This window comes from Pan paniscus, chromosome 6 (genome assembly GCF_029289425.2).
Source record: "Pan paniscus chromosome 6, NHGRI_mPanPan1-v2.0_pri, whole genome shotgun sequence".
Taxonomy (NCBI): Eukaryota; Metazoa; Chordata; class Mammalia; order Primates; family Hominidae; genus Pan; species Pan paniscus.
In genome coordinates this window covers 23,005,537-23,028,638 of record NC_073255.2, presented here as the reverse complement: position 1 = coordinate 23,028,638, position 23,102 = coordinate 23,005,537, and the positions used below count along the sequence as shown (strand labels likewise).

The following is a 23,102-nucleotide window of genomic DNA, read 5'->3' as shown; positions in this document are numbered from 1 at the left end:
CTAGTAGTTTAATGCCTTTGAATTAAAGTTTATGACATCTATTTCTGTTTGACAGTTTCTATGTCAAATACATGATATCAACATACATGCACATTTTTAAAATAGAGTTCATATTTTCTCCAAACTATTTTTTGGAAATTCACCATATTTCAAATTGTACAATTAGGAAAAAAAGTTAGCCATCTATAATTTAACCATCACATATTGATCAAATACCCAAAACTGACATTGGATATAACCTAGAATAATGTGCTGTTCAAAACAGAAAGTATTCTTGCATAAATTAAAAATGGATATTGTGAGATTGTATGATGTTAACATACTAGAAACATACGAGGAGATGCAAGAGAATTTTGAATGAAGTATGGTAAACACAGGACCATTTGAGCCACTGATTCTTCCCTTTGTTTTCAATTACATAATCAACTCTAAGAGAAGATTTTAGAGTTGGAAGATTTGTAATAGAATAAAATTTCCATAAGAACCAAAATTTCTTTATGGTGTTGATATTAAAAGAAAAATGCTGCTTATATTTTTTTCTTTTTTACAGTAATATTAACTTAATGCTATATAAAATGGGGTTGGCCTGTATTAAGAGATTTTCTTTAAAAGTCACACCTTTAATATTTTGCAAAGAAAATTTTTAGTCCAAAGCTGCTTCTAGACAAGATTATATGTGTTTTGATTTATTTAATCTATTACAGTATTTTGATTGATATTAAATAAATAAAACATTCAAAAAAGGGATATAAAAGATGATTTGCTTTAATGTTTATTTTCTGAAGTTACTCAAGGCCATTTTTGCAGCTTAGAACAATTTTCAGCCTATAGATATTTTTCTCCATAACTTTTGAGTTGTAAGGAATCCTACAAATTCTTAATCCAATCTCCTCATTTTTTGAAAAAGGAGTCAAAATCCTAGGAATTAAAAAGTCAAACCTCAGTCTCTATATCTAAGTGCAAAGTCAAGATTACAGCAAATAAATCCTAATTCCTGGTTCAGTTTTCCTTAAAAGGCTTTGTCTCAAGTGGAAAATGAAGAAAAAACAATGTCTAGAAATCTCAAATATCTGAAGTACAACACTTAAAGCTAGGGAAAAAGGACTGAGTAAATTGTTGGCCTCATGGAGCTTACATTCTGGTGCAAGAGGCTGACAAACCGATGTCAAGAGAGCTCTGCCACCAATATTTTTATACACTGGCTCATCTTTCTCCTCTAGCCCCATAATTCCCACCTGAAGAACCTCAGTCAAATCCTTGCCTATGCTTGTCTCTCTCATTCACCTGTGAACTCTGTTCTGTCACGTAACTTCTTTTGCCCTACTTGTAGATGATTCAAAGATGCAACATCCAGCCTCACCCACACAAGCTACCTACCTCACTACAGCTGCTTACAGTAATTTAACTTGAATCTCCAATATCACTTCAGAGTCAACAAAATCAAAACCAAATATATTTTCCATCAAAATTGACTGCCCTTTTCAATTTCTCCATTCCCATTCCTAAGTAATTGTTAATTCCTTTCTCACCTCCTGTGGCTCCCATATCTAGTCAGTCTCCATATACTACGCGTATTAGTCAGGGTTCTCCAGAGAGAGAGAGAAAGAAAGGGAGACTGATTATAAGGAATTGGCTCACATGATTAAGGGGTCTGGCAAGTCCAAAAGCTGCAGAGCTGATTTCCCAGTTTTGAGTCAGAAGCCAGAAGGCTACTGCAGAACCAGTAATGGTCAATGCCCCAGTTTAAAGACTGTCAGGCAAGAGAATTCTCTCTTACATAAGGGGGGTCAGCCTTTTGCTCTACTCAGGCCTTCAACCAATTGCATGAGGCCCATCCCCATTAAAGGGGGCAATCTGCTCTACTCAGTCTACTGATTTAAATGTCAACCTCATCTAAAATCACCCTCACAGGATCACCCTAAGTAGTGTTTGACCAAGTATCTGGGCAACCTGTAGCCCACTCCAGTTGACACAAGAAATTAACTATCACACTATGGTTTTACTTTTTAAAAGTTTCACACCCTTTTCTCCAGTCTCATTACTGTCTTCTCGGTTCAGGTCCTTATGATGTAAAACAACTCAGCCCCACACCCCTACACCCTTTAGTTCAGGCATCACTGCGTATGCTGTGGACACATTTATTTTCAGAAATGTTTTTTATCTTACCATCCCTGTTCTACTCCTTAACTTATAATGACACCTTACTCTGAATAGATCGAATTCTTTTTCTTATTATATATTGCTGTACATAATCCAGCACCATTTGGCCTACTGACCTTTTTCTTCCATCATCTCATAATTCAGAACTTCCATTATAGTTTGGCAATAGCTTAAATATCTTGTTCAGCCACCAATGCCAATTCGCTCCTCAACATACTCCCTTCTCTGAAAGCACTGTACATTCTTCTTTGCCTATTCCATCCCAATCTCATCCATTTGCCCAGGTTTGTCTGAAGCTTTACCTCCTTTTTGAAATTTCTCCATTCTCCAAACCATATATATCATTTAATTTCCTAATCCTCATGTGCACATAAACTAAACAAAATCACTGTTCCTCTACACTATTCTGTCTTGAACTCTAATTTATTAAGATTGTACATCCCTCTTTCTCGTGTCTCCAATCTTACCCCACTGGCTCCAAATGTACACCTTCTATTTATCTTGGGCTGAAAAGCTTTGAATCTGTATGTGCCAGGCACTGTGCAAGGCAATGGATATATAAAGAGGTATTACTCTCAAGAAATGTGCAGTCTTATATAAGAGATGGATAAATATTGAAATAATTATGGAGGAATGTAATGCATGCTAAAACAGTGGTAGACACAAAGCTTTAAAAGAATATAGAGAATATAAAAGAAGGAGAAAATAGGTTATCCTGGTACAATGATGTGGTAGAGGATAAATTAACAGGAGGAAGACAGAAAAAGGCATTTCAAGTATTGAGAATAACCAATTTTTTAACCAATACAAAGGAACAGGGATGATGATGAACATAATATATGTGTTCACGTTATGATGAAACATTTACACATAATGGCAAACATATTGAGTATAAAGAATGAGAGCCCATATACAATATGGCTGCAAAAAAGAGGATTAAATTCATCAAAAAAGTGACAGGTGCAGAACTCCAGAAGCAAAAATGTCTGTAACAGTGAAAATGCTAAGTCCATGACTTGAGTAGGGCTGAGGAGAAGCAGGCCCGGCTGGAGCATGGAGCCAAAACACTCCTGACCAAGGACAGTGGAACCCCCTAGAGTATAGGTGAAATTGTGTTTGTCCCTTATCACTGATCCTAAAGAACAAAAGATTTTTCAGAAATTGTTTGGCAACAAACCTCAACTTATCTGGCAGCATAAACTGACCTACACAGATGTGAGGCTATTTCATGTTTTTATTTATCTCATTTAAGATTAAGATCTGTGAATTTAACTGCAGAAATACTATTTTTTGATTATAGGGAACCATCCCAGACCCCATTAAAGGTGATAGGTAATATGGGGGTATATGGTACTTTTGAAAACCTAATACATTTTTTAAATCATACTACCTTTTTAAAATCTGATAAATTCTTGATTCCAAAATGCACCTCAACTAGGGTTTTAGATAAAAATATGGGAACCTTAGGTTTTGAGGTTCCACAGAATCTGTCAGATACACAAAGAGGTCTATTGTCCAAAAAAGGTTTCAGAGTCCATGAGCGATCCATTTAGAATTGTTGTTTCAGATAGAGAATAAGTTTTCAGTTCCCCATACTTCCTATTATTGACAGCGTTTGTGACCAGTGGCAGAGTTTGTTTTATTTAAATAATATTAGTTAAAAACAAAAACTGGCAATCATGAACTCTTAAATCAACCTTTCCTCCTTATAATGCCAAGAACACCACACACACACACACACACACAAAACTATAAAGCAACATTCTTTTTGCCTCCTATAACCTTAATAGATAATTTCCTGGAATTGTCTATTCAAATAGAAAATTAATTTCCATGCACAGCTGGAAATACCACATTGGCAAGCAAGGAAAACATCAAACACCAGTAGATTAAATAACAAGTGGAAGAACTATAAAGACTAAACAAAACAGAATTTGCTCAATAAGATGGTCATATGAGAACAGCTGTTTGCCTGTTTATTTAATGTATGAATATATCTTTAAAATGCAGTTGCAATCATCATGGCAGCACTGGATCCAGAGAAATAATTAGGGGATTAGATGATTCAAGAAGTGTTACTAGTGTTGTGGGAAAAAAGAGAAGGTTAGCATCTCTCTTGTTAAGAATCGAAGAGGCCCTTGGGCCTATTTTCATAGCACCTACCATGGTTTTTTTCAGTTTGGGATAATGGGAAATTTCTGGAGATGGGACAATGGTGAGGGTGGCAAATGGTGTGAATGTACTTAATGCCACTAAAGTGCACACTCAAAATATGTTAAAATGGTAAAATTTAACCATAATGAAAATGATTAATTTCAATAGGATAGAAAAAAGGTCTTATAAATCAATAACAAAACAGAATAGTCTAAAAGAAAAATAACCAAAGGACACAAACAGAAATTCCAAACATAGGAAGAAAATACTACAGAGATATGTAAAAAAGCTCAAAACTACTAATAATCAAGAATGCAAGTAGAAATGACTACAAAATATCATGTTTAATCGTTATAATTAGCAAAGATTTAAAAGATTGACAGTTAATAAAGAAGCAGTTTTTCTAGACCCACTAATAAGATTAGGCTGTACTTATACATCTCCTTTCTTTGGCTTGGACCTACCTCATGGGTGTCCCTTTCCACAGTGACAGCCATCAGGAAAAATCAGGCTCATCGTGCCATTTGGGACTATTCCCTGATGCTGTAACTGCTTCAAACAATAAGTTACATGGCCGATACTCAATTAAGAAGCAAAGTAAAAACAGAATAATATGCTTTGCACAAACACTTTAAAAACAAAAAAGAGATAAAACAGAACACCACCTTCAGGAATTGCCAGGCAGAAAGGCAAACAAGAAGCCTAACAAGGTGGGAAAGACAAAACCTCACGTGGCAAGTCGGCCCCCTTGGCCCTGCTGCCTCAATTCTCAGGTAGTCAGAGAAAAAAAAAATCAGCTCATAGAGCAGAACTGACACTGTATAAATAGCAACAAGGAGAAAGTTCACTATAAATCAATGTGTTATGAGAGCAAATATAGAGAAAATATTATAGGTGAGCTTTATATTGCAGGACTTCCTAATGAGTGAAAGGTGGAGTTCAAGATATTAGGAACATTTCTAGATAAGGCATAACAGATTTCCAAGTAGCATATTGTGTTATAAAGCATGGCGCTACATGTCTTTCATCTTTGACAAACGAAACCCCCTTTTACTTCAGTAAATCTCCCTGTACACCACAAGCAAAGGGAGAGAATAATTTAATTGTTTGACTAATTAATTTATCATAAAGAAGGAAGTAAGTGGTTAGCTTTTAAAATACCTGATACTAAGTAGGAGCTCAATAAATATTTGTTGAACTGAACTGAAACAAATGGTAGAAGCTAATGGTGATTTGTTGTATCTATTGATGAAATGTATTAGATTATTGTTCCACCTTTTCATCTGACTTTACCTAAGATCTTACCTCTACAGAGAGCTATAAATATTCTGTTCTTTTCCCCTTGGTATTACAAGCACCAACTACCCATCCAACATGGTGCTCAGAGACTCAGCAAAGATTATCTCCCCAGAATCAGCATCTTTGATCCAATTTCTGGTCACAAAAATATAGCAATTTTTGAGCAAGGGTGAAAAATTGTAAAAGATGCATAGGTAATTAAACAGATTATAACAAGAGACCCCTGATGACAGATAAGCTGCCTCAAGGAGACCCACTCAAATAAAATGAGAATCAGCCTCTTTCAGTTTCCTCATCTGTAAAATGGGAGAAAAAGTCAATCCGTGGCTTTTAAGCTTTTTCAACAGCTACTCATACTGAGAAATACATATTAAATACAATGCACATATATATAGAAACATGCTTATCTATATAAAACTCATGCAGTCTCATAAATTAACACTAAATCTTACAACGTGTGTGCATTCTGGCATGTTGTATTTTAGCCTATTCTATTCCATTGTTGAATTGCAACCTACTAAATTGATTTCATGAGCACTGGACTAGATGATTTCTTCGCAGTGCATTAAAAGAAAAGTCGTGATTTTACTTAGAAACATTCTGAAAATACCTACCATCCCCAAATACTATATCCTTAATGACATTTCCAAAAGCGAATTCCTGAGTGAAATGATATAACCCCTACAACATCTTTACCTTCCCTTCTCCTCACAGTAAATGCCCATGATCCTTTCCACTCCACTGCTTTGCCAGTGATTTTCCCAGGGTGCATGACTACTACCAAATCTGGCAACGTAAGTGAGCACAAGAGGTTTTGCAATAAAAGTTAAACATCTACCCAAGGAACTCCCTTTTATCCATAACAAAGTGCATTTGAATATTTACAAATGCAATAGCTATGCAAAAGTCAGAATGATATTACGCAGCAGCAGCAAGCCACATCAATCTTAATTTTAATTAAATGAAAGACACTACTAAGAAGTTGCATTCTACCTGCCAAATATAAAGGATTTGCTCCCTGAAATAAAAAAAATTAACTTTCTAGAATAGCATTTACCGTCACTTGTAGATTTTCCTAAACCACCACCTTCTACTGTGACACCCCCCCGGGTTCATCCTACCTCATTTCCAGGAATGGACAGGAATCCCTGGTGAAAAATGAGTTGACTTTTGCATCAAGCAATACTGTACAATCACAATTAAGGGTTTTTTTCTAGCACATAGCTGGGGAAAGACCTTGTTTATGTCTTCTCGTCATAGCTTAGAAAGCATGTATAACGTCTCCTCAAGGGCAGCAACACAATCTTGACATAGAATCTAACAGTATTTGTGCTTGTCAATGATTTCAAAATGCTTTACTCTAAATCTTTTCTCAGTTTTCAAGTTTACAGGGCAAGGAAGAAATTAATGGATTTGGATATTTTAATCATTATAGTTTATAAAATGTAAAGCTGCAAATTCATAAGTTTTCAAAACATTTCAATTCATAAGTATCAAAGAAATACAAATGTCAAAAAAATTAAATTCATTGTCATCTTGTAATCAAAGAATTCTGTGTAGTTTACAAACTTGGCAAGCCACATTTTTATTTTTAATTTCTGAACTACTAATTCTGGAGGAAAAACAAACACCATTAACTTCCCCTTCAGTCACTAGCTGTCTGTGCCATGTGTGTTTATCGTTTCCTGCCACAAGGAAATACATTTGAAACAAAGAATGATATTCAAAGAGAGTTCTCTGGGTTTGTCTAAAATCATTCTCTCAGGAATTGAGAAACCGTGTAAAGAAACATGATTAAATTATGATACAGAGTGATAAGACTATGGAGAAAATCTTCACATTTTTGTCTTATTACATTATTTCATCCAGTGCTTACCAGGTCTGCAAAGATTATTTAATGAATAAACTGAGCGTAGTCAAGTTAAGTAACTTTTCTTCACCCACACAGCTAATAAATGGCAATATATCTTTCCTTCCTTATGATTTTCTTAATTTTTTTGTATAGCTTACTTTATTGTAAGAATACAGTATAAAATACATACAACATAAAATAATGTGTTAATCAATGGTTTATGTTATCAGTAAGGCTTCCAGTCAACAGTAGGGTATTAATGGTTAAGTTCTCAGGGAGTCAAAAAGTTACACATGAATTTTCCACTGGGGGTGGTGATAGCACCCTTAACCCCTGTGTTGTTCAAAAGTCAACTACAGTTTGATCCCCGTGATTCTAAAAAATTATCACTTAATAGTATTCAAGTATTTATTGGTGATAGGGAAGTAGACTTTTGACAGTGGGTGAAATCCACGAGATAAATAATATTCCGCATGTTTTACAAAGGTAGGAGTTTACAAAGGTAAAACATGCATAATATTTAAATATTTAAAAGGAATTTGGGACATACAGAAATTTCTGAGAAGCAAAAAATCTGTAAATACACAGTGAGATGATACAAGTGATTTTAAAAGCTGAGTAATTTTACTTAATAAGAGTGAAAATTGGGAAAATAAAAAGAGAAAAGCAACAATCTTTATTTCAATATACTATTTAATAGCTATTTCAATGATAGCGTAGAAAGTTTCAGAGAAACGTTTTCCACTCCAACTTATTTTCTGGTCATTATTTTCCTCTTGCATCATAATCTTACAGTTAATGCCTTTTATCTTGCAATATTGGGTGGTCTTTTTATAAGCCAGTTTATAATTACAATTTTTTTACTTACAATGGGTTTATCAGGATATAGCCCCATTGTAAGTTGAGAAACATGCGTATAAATTTTGGCGAAGGCAAGTCATCTATGCATGTACATGTGTGTCCCTATCCCTACGCACATATATTCAAACACACAAATACATATGCCCATAATCATTTATGTACACATATACACATATTTATTTATATACATTTATATATGTATATGTATCTATGTATACATGCCCAAAATTGGACAATCACATATGAGCTAAACAAGTTATTTATGGCCGGGCGTGGTGGCTCACGCCTGTAATCCCAGCACTTTGCGAGGGTAAGATTGGTGGGACAACTGAGGTCAGGAGTTTGAGACCAGCCTGGCCAACATGGTGAAACCCCATCTCTACTAAAAATACAAAAAATAATTTGCCAGGCATGGTGGCAGGCACCTGTAATCCCAGCTAGTTGGGAGGTTGAGGCAGAAGAATTGCTTGAACCCGGGAGGCAGAGGTTGCAGTGAGCTGAGATCGTGCCACTGTACTCCAGCCTGGGCAACGAGAGCAAAACTCTGTCTCGAACGTGCACACACACACACACACACACCACACACAAGTTATTTACAAGTTAAATCTTTTTATGTGTTTCACATTGTGCTCACATAAAAATATCTCATGCTCTTAAAAATGTGAGAAAACCACTTCTTTGGAGGATTCAATTTAATTAATGTGTCTTTGGGTTTTTTGACACTTAGTTTGCACCTCAGTAATGCATGAGGAAGGGTGACTGGGAGGTCTCAGATATGACAAAGTGTCATCATATCAGATGACACTGGCTGACTTCCTCAACACACAGTGCTAGCAAGAGACCTAGGATGATCACAGGCATGCACCTGTGTTCTGGGTCTTTGGGAGGAACACCAGTCTTACCATGCCCCACAAGGCTCTGTAAATCCTTGCAGATTCTGGCTCAGTATGGTCAAGTGGGGTCTGGGAACTCACATACTAATAAGCCCCACGTGATTCTTTTTTTTCTTTATTTCTTCTAAAACAAACAAACAAACAAAAACAGGATACATGTACAGAATGTGCAGGTTTGTTACATAGGTATATATGTGCCATGGTGGTTTGCTGCACCTATTGACCTGTCCTCTAAATTTCCTCCCCTCACCCCCCACCCCTCAACAGGCCCTGGAGTGTGTTGTTCCCCTCTCTGTGTGATGTGTTCTCAATGTTCAACTCCTGCTTACGAGTGAGCACATGCGGTGTTTGGGTTTCTGTTCCTGTGTTAGTTTGCTGAGGATGATGGCTTCCAGATTCATCCGTGTCCCTGCAAAGGACATGATCTCATTCCTTTTTATGGATGCACAGTATTCCATGGTGTATATGTACCACATTTTCTTTAGCCAGTCTATCATTGATGGGCATTTGGGTTGGTTCCATGTCTTTGCTATTGTAAATAGTGCTGCAATAAACATACATGTACACTTGTCTTTATAGCAGAATGATTTATATTCCTTTGGGCATATACCCAGTAATGGGATTGCTGGGTCAAATGGTATTTCTGATTCTAGATCCTTGAGGAATTGCCATACTGTCTTCCACAATGGTTGAACTAATTTTCATCCCCACCAAAAGTGTAAAAGCATTCCTATTTCTCCAAAGCCTCGCCAGCATCTATTGTTTCCTGACTTTTTAATAATCGCCATTCTAACTGGCATGAGATAGTATCTCATTGTGGTTTTGATTTGCATTTCTCTGATGATCAGTGATGTTGAGATTTTTTCACATGTTCGCTGGCTATGTAAACGTCTTCTTTTGAGAAGTGTCTGTTCATATCCTTTGCCCACTTTTTGATAGGGTTGTCTTTTTCTTGTAAATATGTTTAAGTTCCCTGTAAATTCTGGACATCAGACCTTTGTCAGATGGGTAGATTGCAAAAATTTTCTCCCATTCTGTAAGTTGCCTGTTCACTCTGATAGTTTCTTTTGCTGTGCAGAAGCTCTTTAGTTTAATTAGATCCCATTTGTCAATTTTGGCTTTTGTTGCAATTGCTTTTGGCGTTTTTGTCATGAAGTCTTTGCTCATGCCTATGTCCTGAATGAAACTGCCTAGGTTTTCTTCTAGGGTTTTTATGGTGTGAGGTTTTACATTTAAGTCTTTAATCCATCTTGAATTAATTTTTGTATAAGGTGTAAGGAAGGGGTCCAGTTTCAATTTTCTGCATATAGCTAGCCAGTTTTCCCAACGCCATTTATTTAACAGGAAATCCTTTCCCCATTGCTTGTTTTTGTCAGTTTTGTCAAAGATCAGATGGTTGTAGATGTGTGGTGCTATTTCTGAGGCCTCTGTTCTGCTCCATTGGTCTATATGTCTGTTTTGGTACCAGTACCATGCTGTTTTGGTTACTGTAGACTTGTAGTATAGTTTGAAATCAGGTAGCATGATGCCTCCAGCTTTGTTCTTTTTGCTTAAGATTGTCTTGGCTGCACAGGGTCTTCTTTGATTCCATATGAAATTTAAAATAGTTTTTTCTAATTCTGTGAAGAATGTCAATGGTATTTTGATGGGAATACCACTGAATCTATAAATTATTTTAGCCCCAGGTGATTCTTATCAGACAAGCCTGGGAAACATGAATTTTGTGCACAGGAAGAAGCACACTGAAGAAGGCTGAAAATATGGTTTGCCCTATACCCTTGACAGTAGGAATGCTTTGTGATTACTGACAATTTCTGTAGGCCATGGCAAGCCATGGAAGATTTTCGAGAAATTACATAATTAGATTTGTGCTTTAGTAAGATTCACTAGGCAACACTGTATGGATTAGGCTGAATGGAGGGGAGAGGGAAAGTAGACTAGTTGTAAGTCTAGTAGAATAGTAGCAGCAAGGAGTAATAAGTGCAAAAGGTTGGCAACAAAAATGGAAGACAAGGTTTGTCAAGATTGGAACAGATTTGATGTGGAGGGGAATAGAGTTAAGAGTTTTAAAGATGGTGCCATGGTTTTAACCACAGGTGGCTAAGAAAATATCTGTGATGTTCATAGAAAGAAGAAAGTCAAACGACTACTGAGTGAAGCATGAATAAATGAATTAACAAATAAATGATCACAAGAAAAGCCACTTGCTAGAAAAGAAGATAGAATAGGGTTTTAATCCCAGTTCTACTTTTCTCCTTGCTAGGATGTGCCAGACATGCCTCTTAAACTCTCTGACCCTCAGTATCCTCATTTATAAGTAATGCCAGTAAAACCTATGTCACAGGATTGCTGTGAAGATTCAATGAGATTATATGTAACACTTTGTCCACATTAGGTGCTTAATAGACAATTTCATTTTTGCCCACCTTTATTTTCACTGACTGTTATTTCCAATGACTTAAACCCATTCCAGGGACATAGTAGGTACTCAATGTACACTTATTGAATAATAAATTATTACTGCTATAATTCTATGAAGACTGAGAAAAGAGCATAGGGTTTGCCCATTAGGCAGTAACTAATACACTGAAAGTTGCTTAAATGCCTAGGGGTTTTGAACACTTTGGGGAAGTAAAAGTCAGTCCAAGTATACCACACAGGCATTCTAATTTAAGTAGTTCTGTAGAGTAAATATTGTTTTACTTTTATTCTGCATGTTAAAGAGATAAAGTCTTCCAATTAGAAAATAAAAATCTGCTTTTATTAACATTAACAGTTTTCAAAACCACCTTATGCTTTATTTAGAGTTTTTACAGTACATTATCTTATTTGATCATCTGTCCTTTGAAGTATGGAATTCAATTACCACATCATCATTTCTATTTTAAAGTTGAGAAAACTGAGATTCAGAAAAGTTGAGTGACTTTCAGGGCATGAAGAGCAGAGCCAGGAATTTAATTAAGGTCTTCTGACCACAAATTTTCCTGGCTTCCCACTCCTGACATTCCTCAAGCCAATTCATGTTAATCCAGATGAGCTCTCTTCTATTTTCTCCCTACCCGAAGTTTTCCCTAAGATTTGGTAGTGAAGAGTGGGGCAGAGTCTTATGGGCTTTGGGAATTTTTGAGTGTCATGATCCTTCCTTCAAACCCATCCAGCACCAGAAAGCACCATCCTACCACAAGTCCGGTGCCAGCGGCAGATGCCAACACCAGCAGTGCACCTGTTCCTTGTTAGCTTCAACAGAAAAACCTGTTGCTCAGTTGGGAAATATCAAGACTGTCTTTTTGGAAAACGTCCCTGTAAAGAAGGTACAAGCTTTAATTTTAGTCTTAACCAGTCAGCTAAACAGAAAAATTTGTCTTCACAGAGGGTTAGCGCTACCTTGTTACCACTGGCTACCGTGTTGGACTGCCTAAATTCAGATCCTGGCCCAGTCGATAACAAGAAATATAACTTTAGACATGTTAACCTAGCTAGGCAAGTCTCTAAGGCTTGGTTTTCCATCTTCAAAATAGGATTTTAGAAAATAGTCCTTACTCCATAGTGTTTTCAATCTGATAAAATGAGATATCACATATAAAGCACTTAATACACTTAGAACCTGAAATACAATGAACACTCAATAAATGGTCACTGCAATTCAGCAGTATGTGATATCCCAGTTTTACAGAAAAAGCAACATAGGCCCAGAATGATCAAGATACTTTGCACGAAGTGACAAAATACCATTTTGTAAGAGTAATCATGCTTTCCTTATGGAGAAAAAAAATGCCCGAGATAATCGCTGGATTTTTTCATTGATTGCAAGTGTCCCATTTACTCCATTGATTTTAAATTATTCATTTGGAAATTAATGTACAGTTTCAATTCATAAGTTGGAACAATATGAAGGCAGGGGAAAACGAGGCCCATAGCTGAGATTTAATAATCTTGAATATAAGAAGATAAGTGAGTTTAAATACAAAGAGAAAAAAAGGGGCTTTTTAAAAAGTATAGATATGTACTCTTATCTATGCTTGTAACAATATTTAAATGAGATTAACTTGTCTCTTTTCAAAATAGAACTAAAAGTTTAGATTTCATAACTTAATAGACAATATTTCCTCTTTTAGAAAGGACATGTCATCTCCTAAATGGTAAGGATTTTATATTTATTTACTTTATCCTGTTCTTTGTGCTTTCCTGATGCTTGCTTTAACAGCAGTCCTCAACATTAGTTGCACATTATAATTACCTTGGAGGTTTAACGAATACTCACGCCTAAGCCTCATAAAAGTCAAATTAAGTCAGTATCATTGAGGTGGTGGTCCTGGTTCAGACTTTTGGTTTTCATTTTTAGTTCTCCAGGTTATTTTAATGTATAGTCCAAACTGAGAATCAGTGGCTTCCCTGATGTCTTTCAAATAACAAATGGACTTTTTTTGCCTCGATCACTGTCTGTAAGTAAAGTTGTTTTACTTCTAAGCATAAACATCACTTGCTTTGAAAGCCAGTCTTGGGCTTTATTGCAAATTAGTTTCATTTCCCATGATTCTAATCAAACACTTTTGTGATATTGCTATTCTATTAATTTTCCTAATAAACTTAGGTGGGAAGAATTACATAGGCAGACCGCATTTTACATAGCAACTCAATTACAGTACTAGAAAAAGAAATAGGACATGCAGGATACAGACTAAGGCAAGCTCTGCAGTATTTTTTAAGAGATTAGGTGTAAATCATAAATTTTAATAAAAATGTGACTCTGATACAATAGCACAAAAATACAGTACTATAATATTAAAATATCTGACACAACTATATAGCTGTTCTGAAATCCTTTTTATTCAATACCCTACACCTTTCAAATGAATATGCTGGATTCTGGTTGTGAAATAATCCGAGGGTCAAGAGAACAAGACAAGCATAGAACATTTGATCTGGTTAATATAAGTTGAATATACCTATTTTGAAAATCTGAAATCCAAAATATTCCAAAATCTGAAACTTTTTGAACACCAACATGATGCCACACATGGAAATTCCTCACCTTACCTCAGGTATACAAATTTTGTTTCATGCACAAAATTATTTAAAATATTGAATAAAATTACCTTCAGGCTATTTGCATATGGTATGTATGAAACATAAATTAATTTCATGTTTAGACTTGGGTCTCATCCCCAAGATAGCTCATTATTTATTTTTTTATTTATTTGTGATGGAGTTTCACTCTTGTTGCCCATGCTGGAGTGCAATGGAGAGATCTTGGCTCACCGCAACCTCAGCCTCCTGGGTTCAAGCAATTCTCCTGCCTCAGCCTCCCAAGTAGAGCTGGAATTACAGGCATGTGCCGCCACGCTCAGCTAACTTCGTATTTTTAGTAGAGACGGGGTTTCTCCATGTTGGTCAGGCGGGTTTCGAACACCCAATCTCAGGTGATCTGCCTGCCTCAGCCTCCCAAGGTGCTAGGATTACAGGCATGAGCCACCACGCCCGGCCAATAGCTCATTATTTATATGCAAATATTCCAAAATCCAAACAAATACAAAATCTAAAAACTTCTGGTCCCAAGCATGTCAGATGAGGAATACTCAACCTGCAATAACAGGTAACACAAAAATGTATAATTTATATATTTTAAAGGCAATAGTTTTATTTTCCTGGATTATTTAATAGTGACTTTTTATGCATACTCATTGTGAGAATGGTAGAATGAAAAAAGTTTCAGGGCACTCGAAGAGGAGGGGAGGAGAAAGACACTCAACAGCCCAGGATACTTTACCATTTATGTATTGTTACTTTAATATCTTAGTTTACAAACTGTTTAAAATGGCCAGGTGTGATGGCCCATGTCTGTAATCACAACACTTTGGGAGGCCAAAGCAGGAGGATCTCTTGAGGCCAAGATTTTGAGATCAGCCTAGGCAACATAGCGAGACCCGCATCTCTACAGAAAAATGAAAAATTTAAATTAAAGAAACTGTTTAAAATGACAAAAGTAGTGAACTGTTCTGCCAATCTTCTTATGCTAGGATAACCTTCCAAAAGCAGCTATCTTCTGTGGGGGAAAAGATGGAGTAAGGTGAAAAAATGGAATCCAAGGAAGATCCCCAAGGATTTGAAACTGAATCAGGGTCACAAAAACAGGCAGCAAAAGTTGAGGAAATTCTTTAGATTTGTCTCCTTCTAGCCATCGTAATTATTATGTATGTAGAATCTGAAGCACAGGTAGAAAAATTCACGATTGAGGGATTGGTTCATTTGCTTACTTAAATATTCAAGGGCTTTTTTAAAAAAAACAAACCATGGCTGGGCGCCGCGGCTCACGCCTGTAATCCCAGCACTTTGGGAGGCCGAGGTGGGCGGATCACGAGGTCAGGAGATCAAGACCATCCTGGCTAACACGGTGAAACCCTGTCTCTACTAAAAATACAAAAAATTAGCCGGGTGTGGTGGCAGGCACCTGTAGTCCCAGCTACTCGGGAAGCTGAGGCAGGAGAATGGCGTGAACCCAGGAGGCGGAGCTTGCAGTGAGCCGAGATTGCACCACTGCACTCCAGCCTGGGCAACAGAGTGAGACTCCGTCTCAAAAAAAAAAAAAAAAAAAAAAATCATATGTTAAGTGACTGGCAGCCATAAACAGGTACAAGATACTGCCCTGAAAGCTTCAGTGACATTTAGTCTTGTCTCTCTACTCTTCTCTCTTTCTTCCGTTTTTTAATTGATAAGGTGATGCTTGCTGACTACCCAAGTTTTTGACTGTGACCTCTCTTCTGATGATTCTTAAATTCCTGTCTTTGAATTCAACTACTCTTCATCAGCCTTATTCTCAAGCCAATCTCCTGACAACTAGCAGAACTGTGGTTAACAATACAAACTCTAGAATTAAGGTACCTGGATCCAAGAGCTAGATTTACTGTAAGACCTTGATAGAGCAAGATAACTAACCCCTCAAAGTCTCAATTTCCCGTCTGTAAAATGGGATAAGAATAGTACCTACCTCAAGGCTTATGAAAATAATTCATTGACATAAAGAAAATGCAGTGAAAGCCCCTGGCTTGTGAGAAAAACTCAACAAATGCTAGCTATCTTTTCCATCAATATGTCTCACTCCCACTAATTCTACTGTCATTCTTGAACTTTTAAATTACCTTTGTTACCTCCCACTATGTTTGTCTGTTTTCCAGTCAGTCATCACATATTGGCTATTCTTCTTTTGAAACACTTTAAAACATTCCTCTCCATTTTTATTTCCCCCACAGAAGCCTGCTCCTAATACTTGTACGACATAGAGCAAGAGTACAAATGGAAGCCCAGAAATCATGTTTCTAAATTTTTAAAAAGTATAAATCAACCTATTACCTGTCAAATAAAATACATTTTACCCTCCTGCCTTGAAAAAGTATACCTTCACAATGACCTAGAGGACCAGATTTAAATTTAGAATTCTCAAGCTCTTCAAGTTTCCCGGCCAGAAAGTCTCAGCAAAAGGAGAGAGAATTGGTGCCTAGTTCTTGGCTCCTGGGCCCTGCTGCCGGCCATGACACACACCTTTTCCCCTACTCCAGACCTCTGTGGATTCCCTTTCCTCCACCCTCCCCTAATCAATGCCTGTTGAAATTTTACACATCCATCAAGGATATTTCAAACACTTCCGTCTTCAAATTTCCCTTGAGCCAGATGTGATCTCATTTTCCTCTGAGTATCCAAACTATTTTGTTTCTATATATCCTGATAAAACTTACAGCATTTTGACTTGCATTTGTATCAGTACCCTTGTATTTGGTTTTCCTACTCTTCAGACCACAGGTTCTCTCTGTTCAATGCCCTCAGCATGTAAGAATCCGCGAATAAGATTTTTTTAAAGGACCCCTGGGCTCCACCTAGAACCAAGCACAAGGTGGGGTGGGGGGACAGGTATGAGTAGTTTGTAAAGGTCTGCTATTGATGCTGATGTGCAGCCAGGGTTGACAAAAATTGTATAATTGTGGTGGAGGTCTAAACTTTATTTTTGTACTCAATATACACACCTGAATTGAATTTAAGCTGATGCGTGCTTTGACCTCTGTAAAATACTTTCTGGTCCACAGGCTACACTACACATAATCCTTATAGTTACTGAAATGATTTACAAGTACTGAGGCATGCTGGTGGCTTGTGCTCCAGAACGGTGCAAAAGGAGACATACAAAGAATTAATCCAATAGTCTAAATTCTCTCTTTTACCTTTATTTTAGCATTTATTCTGTATGGTAATCTCACCAACAATATAATGAATTTACTAAAGGCATGATCAGTGGGTTATTCCTATTGCCTAGAACAGTGTCTGGCACATATTAGGCATGAAATAAAAGTTTGGTGAATGAACAAATGAATTAAATGAATAGCAATTACAAGCCAAGCCAGCATGACTTCAGATATTATTTCAGGTGTTTAGTAGCTGAATAACTACCTCCCAAAAGATACCCACATCCTTATCCCTAGAACTTGTGAATGTTACCTCTTAGGGAAAAAAAAGGACTTCCCAGACATGCTTAAAGGTTCTGAGATGGGGAGGTTATCTCAGATTATCCAGGTGGTCCCAAAATACAATCACACATATGCATATAAGAGTGAAGGAGGAGGAGATTTGACACACATGCAAAAGAAGGCAATGTGACCCCAAAGGCAAAGACTGGAGTGATACAGTCACAAACCAAAGAATGCCAGCAGCCACCAGATACTAGAAGAGATAAGAAACAGATTGTCCCCTGGAGTCTTTGTGGGGAGCAAGGTCCCACTGACACCTTCATTTCAGCCCAGTGAAACTGATTTTGGACTTCTGGCTTCTGGAACTGTGAGAAAATACATTTCCTTTGTTTTAGGCCACCAAGTTTGTGGTAATTTGTTACAGCAGCCACAGGAAACTAATACAAGATAGAAAACTGATATCCAGAGAGATAACGTAAACTTGTTCTCAAAGGCCCAAATTTAGTTAGGGCAGATTGGGGTTTCCAACAGGTATTTCTTGGCTCCTTCTGGTATTCTTATTCTTTCCAATTTACTCTGCTACCTGCCACATGTTATACAGCCCATTGAGTTCTGACACTCTTTGATTTAATCTAGGTACCAAATACAACCTCTCATATGGCCGCAGGATGGAAATTGTAAAATGATCAATCTCTCATACTCATCAATCTTATCAATGACTTAGCTGATTTGGAAAAAAAAAAGAAAAAAGAAAATCACTTGACAAAAATGACAAAACAAAGTTGCTAGTACAAGGTCCAGAAAGAACCACAGAGCAAACATTTTCAATGCACCATATATAATGAATTTACAGCAGCAAATGTCCATAGGTTAAGAATGTGGTGTGTGTGTGTGTGTGTGTGTGTGTGTGTGTGTATGTGTGTTGGGGAGGGTGCTCACAAGAAATGCTGGCATGACAAACAGTGTAAAAACACACCAAAAGATGAAGCAAGGCAACTAAGGCGCTCACTACTAGGGGTAGGATAAAGTAAGGAGCTGACATGTAATTTGAAAAGGATGGCATAATTCTATGTGCTCAAAAGTGAGCAAACCTAAAGACAGAGACAAATCTGGAAATTGTGACAGAGCTGGGAGATGATGGCTTTAGGCCTCAATCTCATCAGTGTGGAGAGGCTTATAGACATGAGATTTTTGTGACATTCAAAAAAGGATAGTTACAGGTCACGTTGAGAGAAAAAAGCACATATTTATGTGTGATCATTCTAAATGAACATGTGATACTTTAGTATCTCTTGTACAATTACATCTTTTATGATACCAACATAACAAATTCATGACATATTTTCCAAATGAGGAATCTGGGACAAAGGGAGATTTACTAAATAAAAGATAGATGACAGGTGTTTCCAGAGCTGCGTTTAAGTCCTTGGGCTTTTACTAAGAACTTCAAATATGCATTTGTATAATTTCTCATTAATAGATAAACAGATAAGGTAATAAAATATTCAAAGAAAAGACGTTTGGGTTTATTTAGACCCAATGAGTGTGAACACCATTTTTCCTTAGGAGAGGGAGGGTAGAGAATGGAAAGAAATATAAGAGAGGTAGAAGCAAAAAAAACAAAGCTTATTCATCCTTATATAGTGGTTAAGAACATAGAACCCCAACAGGATATAAACATTTCTTTAATGATCCTGTAGTAATAACAAGCAAAATAAACAGTCAAACCTTAACATGTCCCTCCTCCCTTAGGACCTCAGCTTTACCTTGTAGTTTAAGAATTAGTCACTCATTTGGACTGGGGCAAGTCCCTATGGATTCAGAGAGTTTGCAATCGACTAATGGGTTATGGCATTATTGTTAGTGGATGATACCCCACAGGAGGCTGGACTATTGCATCAGTCAGGGTAAAGACATACTTGCTATGTGTGTGACAAACAAAGGCCTACCCAAGGTGGTTCCTCAGAGAACTCTGAATGAAAGACATGCAGTGCTTGCTTGTTCCACATCTGTTATTTCCATAATCTTTAGAAAAATAAGCTTCCTGGGAAAATATGAAAGGAACTCCATTTGACCAGATACATTCCAAAGTAAGAGATCTTGTTCTCCATTAAATGCCATACCACAACACTGTCAAATAATGAAGCCAAAAACACATCTTTAATGGAGACACACAGAAAGTTTAAGATCCTAATTTAATCTTAATGAAGACTTCAACCATTATATTAAAATATTTATTAGTCCATCACTTTAAATAAGAGGAACTGAAGATGTATACAGATTGAAAAGTCACAAATTTTAAGCCGGATGTTTTCCTTTCTATATATTTTACTGAAGGTCCTCAGAAACGTAGTATATTTAAGTTACTGCTAATTATACAGTATGCAAAACTGTATTACTTTTTAAAAGTATAAAGAATGTTGGATCACTGAATTCTAAACTAACTTAAAACAATTTCCTGCTTAACCACAATTAAAAATCATTTTACTCTTTCCACTATTCTTAACCACAATACATATTTGTTTTGGGAGAGAGGTGGTTTATAAGCATTGAAACAGGGAGAAGTTCAAGTTACTAAAAGGAAAGAGGGTGGTAGGTCTGCTTCTACCACTGTGCTAGCTGAAGAAGAGCCAAACTTAGCAACTTCCCCACATTTAGAGAACTCAGTATGAAACCACAAGTCTTGCAAACAATGACTACCCTATTGCAATGTTTGTTGTTCAATGAATAGATAAGCCACCTTAGAAAGAGGGGGGCCGGGTGCGGTGGCTCACGCCTGTCATCCCAGCACTTTGGGAGCCCAAGGCATGCAGATTGCCTGAGGTCAGAAGTTCCAGACAAGTCTGGCCAACCTAGTGAAACCCTGTCTCTAATAAAAATACAAAACAGTTAGCCAGCATGGTGGCATGTGCCTGTAATCCCAGCTACTCGGGATGCTGAGGCAAGGGAATTGCATGAACTAGGGAGGTGGAGGTTCCAGTAAGCCAAGATTGTGCCACTGCACTCCAGCCTGGGTGACAGAGCAAGACTCTGTCAAAGAGGAGAGGGGAGGGGAGGGGAGGTGGAGGAGGGAACGGGAGGGAAGGGGAGGTAGGGGGATGGAGGAAGTTCAGTGGATAGCACTAGAGGTGAAAAGAACCGAAAGTCAACAAATGAGTAAGCAAAAAGAAAAGGGATATGATTCATGACACATATGAAACAGTTTGGTTTTGCTCAGGTATATTCAACTGCTTCCCTCCTCCCCAATTCCATGCCCCTAGCACCACTATAATCAGCCTCCTCACAAAGTGCCCTTTATTCTTCACTTATTTGGCTCCTTTTGTGTGCTGGGCAGTATATTACTTAACTAAGAGAGCAACCATAAATACAGCTGCCAACTGCTTCGCTCTATATATACCCCACAAAATGTACTTAGATGTCCCCTGCCCTCAAAAAGCTAAGCCTATTAGAGATGACAACCCCAGTACTAAGATAAGTTCCAGAACTGAGAGAGGTAACAAATGTCAGCGTCACCCAGGAAGGCCTCACAGAAGAATGGAGTAGGAGCTGGGTGTTGAAGATAAGTAAACAGGACACTCCCAGGGGTGAGGAAGGGTCATTCAAAGGCCTCCAAGCAAGAAAACTGGACCTGGGGAAGGTAAGCAGCTCTACATGTTGAACAGAGTGGGGTTCATTGAGGAGAAAAATAAGATAAGCCTGAAAAGGGTACGGGTTCTTATATACCTTAAATAGATGTGATAGACAGCCACTGACATTTCTTATACAGGGCAGTGACTATATCAGAGCTAGGCTGAGAAGAGATTAATCGCACCACAGACAACAGACTTGCTAATCAGGAAGCTCAGACACAGATCCATCCGTCTTCAAGCAACTTCACAGAATTTAAATGCAGGTACTAACAGGGTGTACCCAATTTCCCTTCATTTCCCTTCCTCCTCACGTATTTTATTTTCCATAACTTACTTATATAGACCCCAAATCTTTTCTGGACTTAGGCAGAATAAAAGAAAAAGAAAGAAAACTAAGAAAGGTAGGAAGGCAGATGGGTAGGCGGATTATCAGTTCACCCAACAGAAGGGAAAATGACATACAATGTTTACTTTGAGATACTTTATTGAAATTCAAAGACTCGATAGTGTACATTACCTAACTCAAGTTATGGTATGTATTATTTTTCCAGTATCTATAGTTGGCTTCCTGCATTTTTCTGCTAATTTCTAGGTTCTTTCATTGACATACCATGACCTGTTAAAATCTTTCAATTTACTGTTTCACTTTAAACATAAAGCCAAAGTAAGATACATCCAACTCTTCTTTAATAAAAAAGGAAGCACAATAATACAGACAAAAGGATAAAAATGCATTAAAAAATAACATAAAAATTACCCAAACATGATGAAATAATCTGTACACCAAAGCCCCGTGACACACAGTTTACCTGTATAACAAATCTGCACATGTACCTCTGAACCGAAAATAAATTTTTTAAAAAATTACCCAAACAGAATTTTCATAGCTGTATACTTTCATTTTCTAAGAGTTTAAAAAAATCTCTAATTATAATAATTTTTCAATACAACATAAAATGATAGGAGACAGGGCTTTTGGAAGATCTAGTTAACAGTCACTGGGTTAATAACTTATTTTACAGACAGTATACCCTAAACAATAGTAACATATCCCAAAATTTACATGAACCACCAAGCAAATATTTGGAATTCCAGTGACAAACCAAACAAGTAACTACAATGACTTGCAATATTTTTTTCCTTATCAGACAGAGATTTCAAAAACAGAGGTTCAAGATAACAGTCTGGCTTTTCCCATTTGTACGGCATTCCTGGATCTTCAGAAAGCACTGGAGATCTCAGACCAGAAAAACACAGGGAAGGAAATCAAGCAGGCTTTCCAGTAACAGCAGACCGAAAAACTGTCACCAGCTTTTATTAAACATGTTTACATTCCTAGAGAGTCCAAAACTCATGACTAGTTTTTCTCATGAATAATGTCATTTTGACATTTCTTTCTGAAAAACAATTTCTTCTGAGAGTTAAAGATAAAAGGTGAGTGCTTGGTCATACACCACTATGATTATCTGCCCTCTCACAGAACTCACAGAATTCCAAAGAAGGCAGAATTACTAGGGCAAATTCCAACTCCAAAGGAAAAATCCCCAGCTCACCCAGAGCACTTTCCAGTGGAACTACATTACTGGTATGAAGAGAACATTTTCTTGGACATTAAGAGCCTGGGAGAAAAGGTTAATTATGCAATGATATGTGAGGAGCAACCATCTATCATAAGCAGCAAGAGCCTTATATAATCAAGTGCCAGGAAGTTATTCTAAAAAAAAACGGGGGGGTTAAAAATAATTTTACAGACTACCTCAAAGCTTATCAATTTCCTATAAATCAATACAATATTTTTTAA

The 23,102-nt window shown here is 37.1% G+C and overlaps 1 protein-coding gene and 1 pseudogene across 22 annotated transcripts in view; one reads left to right on the top strand and one right to left on the bottom strand.

Moving 5' to 3' along the window:
• Positions 1-23,102, bottom strand: part of HDAC9 (histone deacetylase 9) — a 911,762-nt gene that overhangs the window by 802,258 nt on the left and 86,402 nt on the right. The window lies entirely within an intron of this gene.
• LOC112440592 (U6atac minor spliceosomal RNA) lies at positions 4,242-4,334 on the top strand (annotated as a pseudogene).